We start from the raw sequence: 13,164 nt of genomic DNA, 5'->3' as shown, positions 1-13,164 counted from the left end.
ACCAATGTACTTTACAGTTGAAGCCACATGAACCTTTCTTTACAAAACCATACAGTATTCCAATCTCGAAAAGGGTAGCAGTGGAGAAAGAATTGCAAAAGATGGAAGTGTGTGAAATAATTGAGAGGAGTATAAGCCCTTATAATAATCCCTTAGTCACTGTAAATAAACCTAATGGACAAGTCAGATTAGTACTAGATTCCAGACAGTTAAACAAATGTTTATACAGAGAAACTGACCACCCAGAGAACATCGATGAGTTGTTATATAAATTTAAAAATATCCAAATTATGTCAAGCCTTGACCTAACTTCAGGTTTTCATCAAGTACCTCTTGCAATTAGTTCTAGAAAGTACACTGCTTTCTTATACAATGGGAGATGTTACCAGTATTGTGTAGTGCCTTTCGGATTAAACTCATCAGTCGCCGAATTTATAAGGGCACTAGACTATGTACTTGGCCAAGAAGTTGTGTCAGAATTAACAATTTATGTAGACGATATATTAGTTTCAAATCAAAGTTGGGAGGATCATTTGAAGTTATTGAAGAAGGTGTGTGAGAAACTCAGAAGAGGTGGTATGACATTAAAACTGGAAAAATGTAAATTTGGTGTGTCAGAACTAAAATTTTTAGGTCATGTCATTACTAAGGAAGGGATAAGTGCAGATCCGGAGAAAATAAAATCTATCGTAAACTTTCCATCTCCTAGAAACCGGAAACAATTAAAGTCTTTCTACGGACTCTGTGGATTCTATCGAAAATATGTAAATGGACAATGCCTTAATGTAACATGTTTAAGCAACTTACTTAAAAAAATACTCCATGGAATTGGTCTGAAGAGTGCCAGAAAGCATTTGATAAAATTAAGAATGAACTTTGTAAGAACAGTCTTTTACACAGACCAGATTTTAGTTTGCCATTTTGTCTTCACACTGACAGTAGTGATTATGGACTAGGAGCAGAACTATTTCAGGAGAAAATTGTGAATGAAAAAAATCTTCATTGTACAATTGCATTTGCCAGCAGAATGTTACTTAAACATGAGAGAACGTACACTGTCACAGAAAAAGAATTACTCGCAGTACACTGGGCGTTTACAAAATTTAAAACATACCTGTTAGGACACAAGATAAAAGTCTATTCAGACCACAAAGCTTTAAGTTACTTGCAGGAGTGTAGATTATATCACAGTAGATTAACCAGGTGGGCAATGTTCATGCAACAGTTTGATTACGAAATTGTGTATATTAAGGGATCAGAAAACGTAGTAGCTGATGCTTTATCCAGGTTACCAGTAGGAGGAGATCAGGAAATGTTTGATCAAGAGGAAGAAAAGGAATTTAAAATAAGATACATGAAGGGAATCCAGGATGAAAAGCTCATAAAGACACTTTGCAATAACATCAGGAGGGGACAGAATAACGATCCTAATTGGAAATTGGTTAAGGACTGTTTAGGCAAAAGAGGGTATGATAAACTTGACAAGTACTATAAGGTCTTTAAGGGAACACTCTTTAGAAGAACAGATGTGGACTCTGACAATTGGAAGCTACGTTGGCCAGAGTGTGAGGCAGACAAATTAATGAAGTACACCCATGAGAGTTATGGTCACTGTGGAATACAGAAATGTGTAAAAAAAGTTACAAGAAAATATCTACTTTTATAACATGGTAAAGAAGGTGAGGAACGAAATATCAACATGTGACAAATGTCAAAGAGTAAAAGTAAGCAACAGAACATGTCAGGGAGAAATGCAGAACATCATTCCAGATAAACCATTAGATTTAGTAGCTGTAGACTTTTATGGACCTTTACCTAAAAGCAAAGGTGGCCATTGTTTTATATTCGTCATGGTTGATGTATTTTCCAAACTAATTAAACTTTATTCTGTGCAAAAAGCTACAAGTAAAGATATCATTGCAAAAATTGAGAGAGATTACTTCAAGAGTGTAGGGAAACCTAAAGCTATACTATCTGATAATGGTTCACAATTTGTTTCAAAAAACTGGAAAGCATTCATGGAAAAAAACTAACACAAAACATATCTTGATATCCGTGTACAACCCATCTTCAAACCCAGCAGAAAGGTACATGAGAGAAATAGGGAGACTTTGTAGGACATATTGTAGTCACAAACATCCTAGTTGGTCCGACCATGTAAACAACTTCGAGGATATCATGAACAGCTTGCAGCATAGCTCTACTGGGTTTTCACCATATGAAATTATGTTTCACCTCAGACCAGCAAATCTTATTTCTGAATTAATAGACTTTCCACAATGTAGCTTAATATCAATGAAAGAACGTGAAGAGATTGTAAAGAAAACCATGAAGAAACTAGGTGAAGCTAGGAAAAACAGACGTAATAGGAAAATAAAGGCTACCACATTCAGAGTAGGTGACCATGTCTTAGTGAAATCCCACGAACGATCAAAGTTACTAACAGCAGAACTCAAGAAGTTCTTTGACATTTACATTGGGCCATTTGAGATTATTGAGAACCCCATCCAAATGCGTACCGATTAGTATATCCCAAGTCGAGAAAGCTGTTTGGTCTTAGGAATGTTTCTTTGAAGCCGTATATTGAGAAAAGAGCAAACTGAGCCTAAAAACATGCCTTTATCTGGAAAGAATTTTACTGGAAGTAAAGAAAGAAAGAAAAAAAATGCAGTCACCATACTATGCCATGTAACACATCTCATGCAAAACGATGTTGTATCTAGACTGATTGTCACGTAATTATATTATAAGATTAGATTTCATGATTCCTATGTGTTTTTTAAAGTAATTTTACAGTATTTAATGAATTGCAAAATATGTAAACTTGATAAATAAGGGATTTTATTTTATTGATGATGCTAGGAGACAAGACATGTCACCCACCCTCACAGTTTGAGAATAGCAAATCTCATAAATTTTGAAATTTGTTCATTCACTTAAATAGACCATAATGCTAAAAAAAAAATTGAATAGTTAATAGAATATATTTTCTTGTATATGCAAGTGTGCCTTTGTTTTACATCATGCTCACCATAACTGGTTTTATTCAGCTCTGTTTATAACCCCATAAAGATACTTTGTTGGCTTATTTTGCCTCTTAATTTTGATATAACATAATTCACAAGGCTCATGAGAGAATAGTGTTGTTGAACTGAAATACTTTTGCAAACTCACTGATGATATAGGAGTTAGTACTATGTTTGTTCTAATATGAGAAAATGTTTTAACTTTAGTATTATTTTATAGTAAATTTCTGGGCAACAAATCGACATATGTATTTATGTTGTGAGACAAAGGAGGAAGTCAATGGTTGATGAAAGAATAAACAGTTTACTACAGTTGTGATAAAAAGTTGTATACAAGCTAAGACAATGATGCAATTTCTGTATCGGACTGACAAGTGGACCAAGGTACACTTGCAAGTCCTGGTGGGCTATTGTAATGTAATTAACTGTCAGAGATAAAGTTTATCTCATGCGAAAAGTACGATGCCCACAGTAGAGAGTTAAGGTAACTTCATTATGTTGCCATACAATGTGTTTAATTTATTTATTTATGAATATTTTCTTTTATGATAAATAATGGATTTGTTTGAGATGATAAATGTGGTATATTTATATGTATTTATTTATATGTGTCTTTGGAGTGTATTAAGGTCAGAAGACCAAAGAATCTGGAATGCAGGAATGTCTGCAACTTCCGGGCACATGTTGGCTTGCACGCCAATTCTTTGTCGGTATTGGAGGGAGATGGACGTGTTTAAGTGACCAGTACAGTATAATGCATTTTTAGGGTATCAATGTTCGAAGTGAAAATATTGTAGTTACTAAACAAAGAGTACGAATAAATATTATTTTTAGCCGAAAGTAATTCAAACCCGGTAGTGTTTATTTCAAACAAGAAGAAAACCCAGGCCAGGCTCGTTAGAGTAATGTTTTGCAGACAAAACCCCTAGACAAACGAGATCTGCAGTGTGTAATCTTTCAGCAGCTACTAATAAATAAGCCTTGCTGAAATTGTGCTGGAACTACTCATATTATTATCAATTACAAACACGTGGTGCGAATGTGGTCCTACCACAATATACCGCGTAAGATTCCACATCATTCAGTTATCAAGAAACGAGATAGGTAACAACCAGTACAATATACATTCCATAACATTACAATATTCTTTATTTAATGTTTGTGTTGCTTCTTACAATATTATGCATGGAGAATAAGATTGTGAATTTGGATAGCGCATTTGGCCAATGTCCCAAAAATGAGGACTTCTGTAGTTTTTGTTCTAATAAACTGAAACTTTTCAAAACAACTTTTTATTCAATTTATCACTCAATGTAACATATTTATGTATAAAAGTTTGCAAAAAAAAAAGATCCAATAGAGTTTTGGCCAGTAAAGGGTTAAGGGAAAACCAGATGTAACACAAAATGTCTGGCAGAAAATCTGCTACAGGAACTACATCACAAACCCCGACTGCTCACAGATTATGCAAAGGACAATGGTAACTTCCGAAAATTCTCAAAAATACACATTTATTTGCATTGATATACAATGAAATTCAGGGGTGATGTATACTTTGGCTGAGCTGTGAACCACAAAGCATTGATTTGCTACGTAAATTACGTATACAAAACACTGGTAGCACTAACTTACAAAGTATAGTTTTGCAGGCATCTCAAAATTCTGAAACTAAACTATTTCTCACATAATTGGACAACAAAATAAGAGACAGAATATTTTGAATGAGGATGATAGGCATACTGTTCTAAAAATTTTTGAAAGAACACAGTTTAGTTTAAGCCTACAATTGACGGTAATAGTACTGGTTTATCACTGGATTCTCAAATGTTTGAAATTTCACAACATATCAGAATTCAAACAAGTATCGATACAATCAATGAAAAATTACGCAGAAGTGACATGAACAGCAAAATATACAAATATAGAACTTCAAACAGACACATTATCTAGTACAAACAGTCCCCACATAAGGGAAAATTCCTAAGTCAGCTTTATTTAAATGGGCAAATAAAATAAATAACAAAACTGGAAATTGTCCCTCCTCTTGCAATGAATTGCTACTGGACAACTGCTTTTGTACATTAAATGGAGAGTACAGTACACATCTAATTAACACCAATGGATATCTGTTCACAGAATAACAATCTTTGGATACTGTACTGCATAGTGTGGGAATTCTGAGACATTCTGGGTTGCTGCAGAGTGATTCATTTTTTAAAATAGACAATGTGTAGTGGTGTACACTGTTAACACACTAGGCATATTACACGGGCCACTTGTTCACTCCTTTTGTACACACATCAGTTAGACTGAGGTAGCAATGGAGTTTAAAAGCAAACATTCATACATGGCACTGAATTTAAGATAGAAGTGAATTTAAAGCAGTATTTGGAATCTCTTCATGCAATAAACCAACAGTCTGCTGCTGATTTAATGATTTCTGAGACACACTCTTGAAGACTGAAGTCAATAATGACAGCCACTACTGAAAGAAACTAGCTTCACCTCTGGATAATGATGACTGAAGAGGACAGCTCCCCACTGTCTCTACCAACAAAATGAATGCAGTCTTTGAATCAGATCAGAACTAGTTTGTTGAGTTCCTGCATGGCAATCTTCAGATCAGAAAAATAGTTGTGAAGATCAGAAAAATAGTTGTTAGATACAACACCTTTTAACACTTGAGTAAAAAAACTTGCTGCTAAATCCTGATATTAAACAGTTGAAAAATTTGATTCTCAGTGGTCAAAAGCAGCATACAATAACTAATGACAGAAAACAACTGTACCAATCTTAGAAACAAACATGTGATAGACCTTCTCAGAACACACCCATATGGCAAAAGTGAAAAAGAGGACACAAAAATTATTAATGTCATTGGATGAAAATGATATTTTTCAGCTTAAGATAATAGAGTTACTAAAAATATTTTTAATTAAGCAACTAGTTTCAGCTCGAAAAGCCATTTTTCGGTTTACACACATAGCGAGGTCCCACAGAAATAAAAAGGCAGCAAACTCACACTATGTGCTACTGTTCATCATGGCTTACAAATTACAGTAGAAATGCTACTGTTTGTTGTACTTTAAAAACATTTAAAATGACTTTTTGGGCCAGAACTAACTGTACAGGGTGATTCAAAAAGAATACCACAACTTTAAAAATGTGTATTTAATGAAAGAAACATAATATAACCTTCTGTTATACATCATTACAAAGAGTATTTAAAAAGGTTTTTTTCACTCAAAAACAAGTTCAGAGATGTTCAATATGGCCCCCTCCAGACACTCGAGCAATATCAACCCGATACTCCAACTCGTTCCACACTCTCTGTAGCATATCAGGCGTAACAGTTTGGATAGCTGCTGTTATTTCTCATTTCAAATCATCAATGGTGGCTGGGAGAGGTGGCCGAAACACCATATCCTTAACATACCCCCATAAGAAAAAATCGCAGGGGGTAAGATCAGGGCTTCTTGGAGGCCAGTGACGAAGTGCTCTGTCACGGGCTGCCTGGCGGCCGATCCATCGCCTGGGGTAGTTGACGTTCAGGTAGTTACAGACAGATAAGTGCCAATGTGGTGGCGCTCCATCCTGCTGAAATACGAATTATTGTGCTTCTTGTTCGAGCTGAGGGAACAGCCAATTCTCTAAGATCTCCAGATACTGTAGTCCAGTTACAGTAGCACCTTCGAAGAAAAAGGGACCAAAATCTTTATTGGCTGAAATGGCACAGAAAACGTTCACCTTAGGCGAGTCATGTTCATACTGAGTTGTTTCCCGCGGATTCTCAGTGCCCCATACACAGACATTGTGACGGTTGACTTTCCCGTTAGTGTGGAAAGTTGCTTCATCACTAAACACAATCTTTGAAATGAAAGATTCATCTGTTTCCATTTGAGCAAGGATAAAATCACAGAAATCGATTCTTTTAATCTTAAGCTGTTGATATTTTTTTTTATGATGCAACCAGTTTTGGTCAAAGACCATTTTTGAGGACCTGTTGTACCCACAGCATGGAAACAGGAAAAATTCAGGCAAAATGGATACTTCAAAATTGTAGTAACAATACATACAATGCTTGTGGATATTTAATTTATATTTCTGACATTGTATTCTTTTGATATATATAGTTTTTGCTGGTAATCAAATTCTGTAAGTGTTGCTTGTATTGTTACTATAATTTTCAAACATTCTTTTCATCCCAAATTTTCCCGTATCCACGATGTATATACAACAGGTGCCTGAAAATGGTCTTCAACTGAAACCAGTCACACAGTAAAAAATTAAGTTGAATAACAGCTCAAGATGACACATACTGTCATTTCTACAACTCACTGCTTTTGGTATCACCTGTGAGTAGCTGTACGCTTTGATGACGTTGGCACTGGGGTCGTGCGGTATTCTACCACCACCAGTGCACTCGGTATCAACGCCGAGGCCTTTCACCCTGTCCATCGTCTCATCGTAGACGTCCGAATGGAAGCCAACTCACTTGTATCCTCGCACCTAGTAGCAGGAACCATAGTCAAACTTTCAACAAAATGTATCAAGAGTACTAAGCAAGAAGAAAACACAAAAGTAGCAACGTGAGTGGAAATTGTGGCATCAAAAATAATCTGAAAACATAACTTAAAGGAGCTGTTGTTATATCCACTATCTATAGGAAACACAAACAGGGGCTTCTGTTTTTTTTTTTTTTTTTTTTTTTTTTATTTTTATTCCATACCTACTGCAAATGCAAACGAAAGCTTTTGTATATTCGGACATGTGTTCTCTCGGAAAACACTGAACATAACGTAAATCATCTAGCTGACAAGGTAGTTGGCAACATCAGCACATGGCTTTTGGAGAACGGATTAATACTTCACTGCCAACAACTGAACTCTTGTAAAATAGAAATAGTCTTGTCCTGAGCTGGTCGAACAGACATTTTAAATTCTTAAGACTGAAGATAGATGAAAAGCTCTCTCAGAAGTATCATGTTCAACACCTTAAGCAGAAAATGAACACTTCTGTCTTCACTATACACTATGTCTTGGACACAAACACAAAAGCTTGTTTACTTTTGCTCTGTTATCTCATATGGTGTTATAGTTTGGGGCAATTCTGTGCACTTGGCAAGAATATTCTCATCCCTGAAAAATGCAGTCAGCAAGGTCTGCAGTGCCAGCTTGTGAACATTCAGGGTTGCCGCAAGTTTCCCCAAGTGACGTTCCCTGATTTCCAGCAAGTTTTAGCATTTTTCCCTGACAAATTTCGAGGTCTCAAGGGCAAGTAAAGACATAAGTTCACAAAAAAAATGTAAGGACTTCTGTATTTCTTCCCCTCATGAGCAAAAATCTTAAGTACTAATGTCAGCATCTTTTGTAATGAACAGTTTTTAGATGGAGAAAGAAAGACAATGGTATATAATATTCCATGAAGAGCACTGATGTTATTTTATTTCAATAAAACTAAACATATTTGGTGACACAAATACGCATTTCCTTGGAGTCGCAAGACAGATTTAAAATACCTACACTGATTTCAGAAATAACCTCAGAAAAAAGTATGCCTATTGAAAGTAGTATATAAGGCAGGCCAAAATATACAGGTACATAGCATACAAACCGCCTGTGACTGCCACAAGTTGTTCTTCCTATCGCTCATACTTTCTAATATACAGGGTGTACATTACATCTGGGAACACTTTCAATTATTTATTGCACAAGAACCAAACATAGCACAGATATCACACATATGTCTTTTTGAAGGAAACCCTGAAAGTTCTTTTTCATGTATACCACCGCAGCATACTTTGGTGATTTGCCGATAACACCAGTCATAAACATTGCAAGTTCAGGTGCGGAGCGAGCTTTCTGCGTGTTGGAGTTCGACAAACAAAGTGTTTGCTACAGCTGTTCAATGGATGTTTAGAACAAAGTACGGTAAGAAACCACCAATAAGGAAGGCACAACAAATTTATTATGACGGGTTGCTTGTGCCCAGCACAGAGAAGCAGACATCCCAGTGTGAGTGAAGTGAATTTGGATTGCATATGAGAGACATTCATAAGGAGTCCAAAGAAATTGGTGCGTCGTGCATCCCATGAACTCGAAATGGCTCCACTGACTGTGGCAAGTCATGCGACAGAAGTTGTCTATGAAACCATTCAGATTGGAGCTAGGGTAGAAGGTCAATAACAACGACAAAGACAAGTGTTTTGAGTTTTGTTCACAGTTGCAACAATTGAATAAGGACGGGGATGGAATTTTTGATCGCTTAAGTTTTAGCAATGAAGCCACTTTTCACACTAATGGGAAAGTGTACAGGCATAATTGTCGAATCTGGGGTGCAAAGCATCCACACGAATGCATTGAATTTGGGTGTGATTCGCTAAATGTAAATGTTTTTTGTGCTTTGTTGTGTCGAAAACTGTACGGGCCATTCTTCTTCGCCAAGAGAACTGTCACTGGATATTCCTACTCGGATTTGTTGCAGCAATGGCTGATGCTTCAGATGCAATTGGGCTCTCCGTTCATCTTTCAGCAGGATGGGGCTCCCCCCCATTTTCATCGTGAAGTTTGCGGGTACCTGAACACGGAGCTGCCGCATCGATGAACTGGCCGTGCTACAGAAGGGAACAGCTGTTTCATGAAATGGCCTCCCTGATCACCAGACCTCACTCTGTGTGACTTTTTTTCTGTGGGGACACATTTAAGATCCGGTGTATGTATGGTCTCTACCACGTGATGTAGCGGAGCTCCGGGAGAGAATACGAGAAACAAATATCACAATCGACGATGCCATGCTGGGACAGGTATGGCACGAATTCGATTATTGTATTGATGTCTGCCGGGTCACTCATGATTCGCGTACTGAATGTTTGTAAAAAAAAAAAAGATATGTACATCCTGTATAAATTATTTTCTAAGCCCCAAAATGTACTAGAATAAATAAAATGTTTATAAAAAAATGTACCGCACACTGTACTTGCAGTGAGAAAGTCACAATTCCTGAACTCCATCGCCCGTGGCCTCTGGCCTGCCGAGGAGCACCACAGTCCTGAGTCCTCATATAAATCACGAAAACCCACTGCATTATACCACACACAAACAAAGCCGGCCTGGGAGCAGATCGGCGAGACTAGATCCGATGGGCAGGGCTTGCACATTATTGGGAAACGATGGGCTTCAAATCGGCAGACCCAATCAGTTAGAGAGACCCACAGAAATGGCCTGTGGTTTTGGCCCATCATGGAAGTCCATTCATGTGGCCAGCTTTACACAAGTCACTGACATTATGTTGACAAAATGAGATGGTGGTGATAAATCCATCAATTTGTGCAAATACTCTGAGAATTAATGCTAATGAAGATAGGTAGCAACTCAACGTAAAGATGATAGCTGAACCATGGACAGACACGTAGAAAAGACAATCACACTCTCACAACTAAATTTTTGGCCATAACCTTTCTTGGAAAATAACACACACACACACACACATATTCACACAATCACTCAGACACAACTCGTGCACATATGACCGTTGTCTCCAGCCACTGGGTCAACAATCTCCAAGAATCATATCAAAACAAACCACCCCTCACGCCACCCATCGGCAGCTACTAGGCTAGTGGCAAGAAGTGGTGGCAGCACTGACTGCAAGCTGAGGGGAGTGGTAGGAAGTGGAGAAGCAGTAAGAATGAGGGAGTAGGGAAGCGGTGCATGTATTAAGCTGCACCCAGCCAGCGACGATGCAGGAAATCCCAGTAAACAAACTGTTTCATCTACTGAGACAAAAAACAAGATTTCTCCAGGGTTTGTTTTCCAAATTTCCCAGCAGGGCAGAAAAAAAGAGTGATACACCTAAGTATTCAAATCCACACACAAAGGTTACCTTGTGGTATGCTAGAATTCCACACAGGAGACCCTCACAATACATGAGAACTTCTCTATGCAACATGTAATTTATCCTAATTTCTCTTAATTTCATATTTTATTAATTCTGTAATTTTTTGTTTATAAATTATATATTCAGCTTTCTGTAAACTAGGTACCACCTCATCCCATGAGCTTTGGCTCAAAGTCTCAAGATACGCGATAAAAAAATAAATGTCAATCCCAAAACCTCACACGCCAATATAATGATCTGCATGCAATCATTCTGTTGATAATGGCACATTAAATTTGGAAAAAAAAATGCATTCAGCCCCCTCACATCATTACATCATCAGTGCAAACCAGACGATATTTCTCGTGTAAATCTACACAGCTATCTGGCAGTTCACACTTAAGGATACACGGCATTTTTCCAGCTCAATATTATGTAAAAATCAACACCTATTTCTTTCAGGCACTGTTTATAATGTATATGTTTTAAGATTTTTTGTTGATATCAGGTAATAGATCACACTTTCTAAACAAATTAGAAGTATTTTGAATATTTTTGAACCTGCTTAGAGTTATTTAAAAAAAGTAACAAGGAAATTCTTCCTCAAACTGAGGTACCATTTGATCCAATGTTATACATTTGAAGGAGACCAAATTTTTACCAGACATGCATGACATGGCTGAGGTACTAGACCTATTTAATTCCACCTATTACGTATATTACAAGGATAAAAAAGTATCACATCTTACATTTAATATTTATAATTTTTTCCTAATAAAAATGTTATTTTTTCTATGATTTAGCTGATTCTGCAATAAAGCTTAGGTCTACTACATAAGTATGGACTACCGAAAGTTACAGAAAAAATGAGAGCAATGCTTTATAAACTTTAGGAAATATTTGTACCTGAATTCTGAAGAAAACAACTAGCGGGAAATTGCGAATGAACATATGAGTCCAATTAAACTGTGCCTCAGAACATTCCTGAAGCATAGTCTACATCCTGCAGCCTTTCTTCATCTTCAAGCTTCCTCTTGGCATTCCTTTTAGCACTTCTTGCTTCTTTGGTAACTTGAAGAGCGAATCTCTCAGCTTCATGCACCCGTTGTCTGTCACACAGAAGAAATTGATCTTTCATATTAGAGCCACATTTTATGCCTAAATTTCTCAGGACTTCCTACCTTCCTATCACTCCATCATTGAAACATAGCACACCATCTAGTACACCAACTATTAATGTATTTATTCCTACAAAAACATTCTTGAGTAATCTTTCCCGTATGGAATGGTTGAAACTTTCATTTGTATTCTGAGTGCCCCCATGAAGACATTTACCGTATTTACTCGAATCTGAGCCGCACTTCTTTTCCAGTTTTTGTAATCCAAAAAACCGCCTGCGGCTTAGAATTGAGTGCAAAGTAAGCGGAAGTTCTGGAAAATGTTGGTAGGTGCCGCCACAACTAACTTCTGCTGTCGAATATATGTAGCGCTACACAGGCATGCTTTGCAGGCACAAAGATAAATACTGGCGCCAAACCCTCTGCATGAGTGTATTAAAAAAAAAAAAAGAAAAAGAAAAAGGGGTGGCAGACAAGTTTTTCCTCCGCCTTCAGTTTCGACCACTGCATTTTCATACATTATCCAACGAAGTAAATACAAATTCCGTATTGTGCACCTTTGAACGTAGCAGCATTTCAATGCACTACGAAAATCCGACTGGCAAGACTGTTTGGGATGTTTGTCAATATGGCCAACTCTACGTTCTGAATTTTTTCCTAACTGTGAGAAGAGATGGTTCCTTATAGGAACTTTTATGAATTGTGAATAGCATGCAGTATTCTCTTCACATAAGAATAATTAGAATATAAACATTTTGCCATGTATTCTTTCGTGTTTGCTGCTAACTCATTTAAATCCTGTCTGCCTAATAAACTACGAAACTAGAGTGAGACAACAGCAAACACGGAAAAATATAGATATCGTCCCATATTTATATTTGTATTATTCTTATGCCTAATAGTGATACAGTCAGAAATGAAGCACGGCAATTGACTAGATTTTTAAATCGAAGATGACTAATTTCAGTGCAGAATGTAATGTACTAACGAGGTGCCTGCAAAGATTTTCAAACGGAGAAAAATTTTCGCTAAACTCCCGTTCAGAATATCTTCTATCGTACGCTGTCTATTATTTGGTTCTTGTTGATCATTCTCCAAGAAAGCAGGAGTGTAGGTAACAGTAAATAGCAGTCTCTTGCCATTGT

The 13,164-nt window shown here is 37.0% G+C and overlaps 1 long non-coding RNA gene across 1 annotated transcript in view; it reads right to left on the bottom strand.

The window, feature by feature from the left end:
- LOC124613180 overlaps positions 1 to 11,869 on the bottom strand; it is a 29,770-nt gene extending 17,901 nt beyond the window's left edge. Inside the window, exons 1-2 of the long non-coding RNA XR_006979616.1 lie at positions 11,808 to 11,869; positions 7,380 to 7,535 (exon numbers count right to left, since the gene is read on the bottom strand). This is a non-coding gene — a long non-coding RNA (uncharacterized LOC124613180). The remainder of the gene's footprint in view (positions 1 to 7,379; positions 7,536 to 11,807) is intronic.
- Between the last annotated feature and the right edge of the window lie 1,295 nt (positions 11,870 to 13,164).

This window comes from Schistocerca americana, chromosome 4, assembly GCF_021461395.2.
Source record: "Schistocerca americana isolate TAMUIC-IGC-003095 chromosome 4, iqSchAmer2.1, whole genome shotgun sequence".
In the NCBI taxonomy this organism is placed as follows: Eukaryota; Metazoa; Arthropoda; class Insecta; order Orthoptera; family Acrididae; genus Schistocerca; species Schistocerca americana.
This window is presented reverse-complemented; position numbering and strand designations above follow the sequence as displayed.